The sequence below is a fragment of the Salvelinus sp. IW2-2015 genome, linkage group LG24 (assembly GCF_002910315.2).
Source record: "Salvelinus sp. IW2-2015 linkage group LG24, ASM291031v2, whole genome shotgun sequence".
In the NCBI taxonomy this organism is placed as follows: Eukaryota; Metazoa; Chordata; class Actinopteri; order Salmoniformes; family Salmonidae; genus Salvelinus; species Salvelinus sp. IW2-2015.
The window spans coordinates 6,927,993-6,932,467 of NC_036864.1; the positions used below are offsets into that span (position 1 = coordinate 6,927,993).

At 50.0% G+C, this 4,475-nt stretch overlaps 1 pseudogene; it reads left to right on the top strand.

The window, feature by feature from the left end:
* Nucleotides 1–424: 424 nt before the first annotated feature.
* LOC111951349 (signal peptide, CUB and EGF-like domain-containing protein 1) overlaps nucleotides 425–4,475 on the top strand; it is a 327,661-nt pseudogene continuing 323,610 nt past the window's right edge.

Consider the following 4,475-nt stretch of genomic DNA (forward strand, 5'->3'; position numbering starts at 1 on the left):
CGGGCTATTCCACCGCGCCGCACTGGCAGGGCTACGGGGACCATTCACCTGGTAAGGTTGGGAGGCTCGGTGCTCAAGAGCACGTGTTCCTCTCTTCGGTCCGGTATACCCGGTCACCTCCATTACCAGTCCTCCGGTGCGCAGCCCCGTACCAAGGCTGTCTCTCCGGGTTCTCTCCAGCTGTTCCCTCTCTCCAGCGCAGCCAGTGCCTATACCACGCACCAGGCTGTCTCTCCGTCTCCTTCCCACAGGTGTGCCCGTCTGCCCAGCGGCGCCTGAGCTGCCCGTCTGCCCAGCGGCCTGAGCTGCCCGTCTGCCAGCGCGCCGAACTGCGTCTCGCCCAGCGGCGCCTGAACTGCCCGTCTGCCCAGCGGCACCTGAACTGCCCGTCTGCCCCAGCGGCGCCTCGAGCTGCCGCTGTCCCATGAGCTGCAAAGCTGCCCGGTCTGCCATAGCCGCAAAGCGCCCGTCTGCCATGAGCCTACAGAGCTTCCAGACCGGTCCAGCCAGAGGCCTGTCACGCGCCAGACCGGATCAGGCCAGAGCCTTCCGCCAGACGGATCAGCCAGAGGCCTTCCGCGACCGGATCAGCCAGAGCCTTCGCCGACCGGATCAGCCAGAGCCTTCCGCCACGGACCGGATCGCCAGAGCCTTCCGCCAGACCGGATCAGCCCGAGCCTTCCGCCAGACCGGATCAGCCAGAGCCTTCCGCCAGACCGGATCAGCCAGAGCCTTCCGCCAGACCGGATCAGCCAGAGCCTTTCCCCAGACGGGATCTGCAGGTCCCTCAGGCCAGGATCTGCCAGAGTCCCTCAGCCAGGAATCTGCCAGAGTCCCTCAGCCAGGATCTGCCAGAGTCCCTCAGCCAGGATCTGCCATGAGTCCCTCAGCCAGGACCTTGCCAGAGTCCCTCCAGCCAGGACCTGCCCAGAGTCCTCAGCCAGACCTGCCAGAGTCCCTCAGCCAGGACCTGCCAGAGTCCCTCAGCCAGGACCTGCCAGAGTCCCTCACCAGGAATCTGCCAGAGTCCCTCTCACCAGGATCTGCCAGAGTCTCTCAGCCGGACCTGCCGTCCCTTATTCCAGTGCTGCATGGCCACGTCTTGTCCCGGTGCTGCCCTTGTCGCCGGCATGGTCCGTGCTGCCCTTGTCCCGGTGCTCCTTGTTCCGGTGCTGCCCCTTATCCTGGTGCTGTCCCTCTATCCCCGGTGCTGCCCTTGTCCCGGCGAGTCAGCCCCTTGGTCCGTGCTGCCCCTTCCCCGGTGCTGCCCTTTATCCGGGTGTGGCTGTTCATTTAGGGGATGTAGTTTGAGGGTCATTGTGAGGGGAGAAACAGAAGCGGGGAGTGTACGTGATATGTGGTGTGGCGGAACAGCGTCCAGCAGCCTGAGCACACACGTGGTCAACTGCCCATACCAGACCCTCCCCGGACTTTGTGCTGGTGCGGCCCGGGTTCGCACCTTGAGGGGGGTTCTGTAACGTCTGACCTGTTTATTTTGTTTTTGTATTGTGTTTATGGTCAGGGCATGTGTTGTGGGCAGTCTATGTTATCTGTTTCTATGTTGGTTTTGGTTGCCTGGTATGGCTCTTAATTAGAGCAGGTGTTTGTTTCTCCTCTAATTAAGAGTCATATTAGGTAGGTGTTCTCACGTTTTGTTTGTGTGATGTGTCTCCTTGTGATGTCTTCCGTGTCTGTGTCGTGTCGATACCATACGGACTGTTTTGGCTGTTCGTTCATTTTGATGTCGTCTGTTTCCTGTCCGTGAGTTTGTTTAGTTATGTTAAAAGTTTATGTTCAGGTTGTCGTACGTCGTTTCTATGTTTTGTAAATTTGAAAGTTTTTGTGTTTCGTGTTGCCATCGTCGTGTAAATAAAAGGTGGCTTATTTCCCTGAAGCTGCATTTTGGTCTGATGATCCTTCTCTTCCTCTCCTCGTCCGAGATGAGGAGTGCGACAGCCCCCTACACAGCATGTGACAAATAAACTTAGATTTAATTGATATTGTGTGTGCATGTGACAAATAAACTTAGATTTAATTTGATATAGTGTGTGTTTACCACATGTCCTGACATGTGAATCCTTAAAAAAATGGGTGGAGCTAATGCTTAAGAGGGTGTGAACGATGCTGAATGATTGTAGACAAAGAAGAGCTCTCCAGTAGGTGTACCAAAAATTCAAGGGCCATTTTTTCAAAAGTGGGGTTACAAGTTGATCAACTTTCAAAGCAGAATTACTTTCCCATTGTTCCTCATCTGCAGTGTATGATATATCAGTTTCTAGCTCTGAGGCTCTACTTTTATCCAATGTAAAAAACACAATTTCACCAAATCAAGGTGGTCGGTCACATATAGCCTACGGTGTGATGTGTACTATATAGGAAGACATTTAATAAAACTGTGATGTTTTAACTAGCAGGTTGACATTTATTGTCATGAGTCTTGTCCTGAAGTCAGATCTGAGTGATTTCCCTTAGATAGGCCAGCTGCAAAGGCAAAATTGGCTATTTTGTAAAAAGTAATGAAAACAAAATTAGGTTATTGGTCTTATTTTAAGGTTAGGGTTGGGCATTAGGGTTAGCAGTGTGGTTAAGGTTAGGGTTACGGTTAGGGTTAGGTTTAAAATCTGATTTTATGACTTTGTGACTGTGCTAGCTGGTGATCCCTCTGCAGAGCTGCCTCAAGAGCAAGATTTATCACGAAACCTGCTCTTAACTACCTCTTTATATTATAATATTGGTATTAGACGTTAAGTTATGCGCGATGAGCAAATTAGGTAGCACCTCAAACGACGATATGATACATAGATAAAAAAACAGTATCCCTTAATCATTAGTTTGGTGTTTTATGTAAATAGTGTGCTATTTACATTACCATAGAGGTTCAGTGTCTCTCTGGTGGTACGTATAGGAACTGAAGGTAAACAACGCTAAAACAATGTCGAGACCTTGTCAGGGTCAAATGAACTCTATTTCCCAGCTAAAACAACATAACCCAGGAATAATGACTGTAGGGAATCTAAGGAGAATTAGTCCTATTGAATATCAAAGAGAACAGGCATCACACACACAGGGATCTAAACTGGTTAATGAGGGGTTGGAGGTCCGGGGTGTGTACTCTCTGCTGAGAGGGTGGGTCACACACACCAGAGAGAGAGAGGGAGAGACACACACACACGACCCCCACCACCCACACACACCTCAGAGACTTAAACACACAGCCCCCCCCCCAAGCCCCCCTGGCAGGGCCTGCCTTGTCTCTCCGTGCAGAGCCGTGTCGCTCCGCGTGGGCAGAGGTGCCAGGGAGATGCCAGGGCTTTGTGTGCCATACTGGATCAAGCTAACGTGGGTACGTAGCGAGGTTATTCCACCTCCCTCCTCTACCCCCCTGCCACCTACCCCCAACCATACTTCTAAAGGATGATTGAAGAATCAACAATACGTGCATTTTGATGCCATTGTACTGTACCCCCTCCTCCTCCCACCTTCACCCTTCCTGTCCTCACCTCCCTGTGCAGGCCGTATTGGCAATGCCCTCTGTGCCATCTGCAGTGCCCTCCGCCCCCTGGCCCTCCTCCACCTCCCACTCCTCCTACTCAGCGCTGGGTAGGCTTAACCATCTGTGTGCTAGTTTGTTCTCACAGTGAGGGTGGATAGAGGTGGGCCGAATGACTACAACAATACACAAATACATTGAGCGATACCTTCTTGTAGACCTGCATATACAGACATATACAGTATTTACAGAATAACATTCTCAAGCTCTTACATACGTGTACAAACTCAAACATGCATAAATAAATGATACTCTGTGTACAACCACTTAATAACAGATTACACATTTTAATCAAATGTACTGTATATACATTAGAATTATTATATCAAATTACAGCTAGCTAGTACTGTATAAACATTTGAATTTAATATCAATTTACAGCTAGCTAGTACTGTATAAACATTTGAATTTAATATCAATTTACAGCTTGTAACGACCTGGGTGTCGGTGGGGTGTGAAATCAGACGCAGGAACAGCAGAGCTTCAATGCGGTGATATTTAATGCCTAACCGGCAAACCAAAATGTCCAACACGGACTTACTGGGTGTCATAAACACCTGTCTGCTAACACGGGAGACAAACCCAGTACACAATACAAAAACCCACTCCCGAAATCCACAGCAACAGACGAACAATCCCGCACAAAGAAGCATACAATCTGGCTGGCTAATAAAGCCACACTAATTGCCAATTACCCCAAACCAGGTGATACAAATAAACACATAAGGAGGGGGAGGAAAAAGAGTCAGTGGCAGCTAGTAGGCCGGTGACGACGACCGCCGAGTGCCACCCGAACGGGAAGGAGAGCCTGCCTCGGTTGAAGTCGTGACACAGCTAGCTAGTACTGTATAAACATTTGAATTGAATATCAATTTACAGCTAGCTAGTACTGTATAAACATTTGAATTGAATATCAATTTACAGC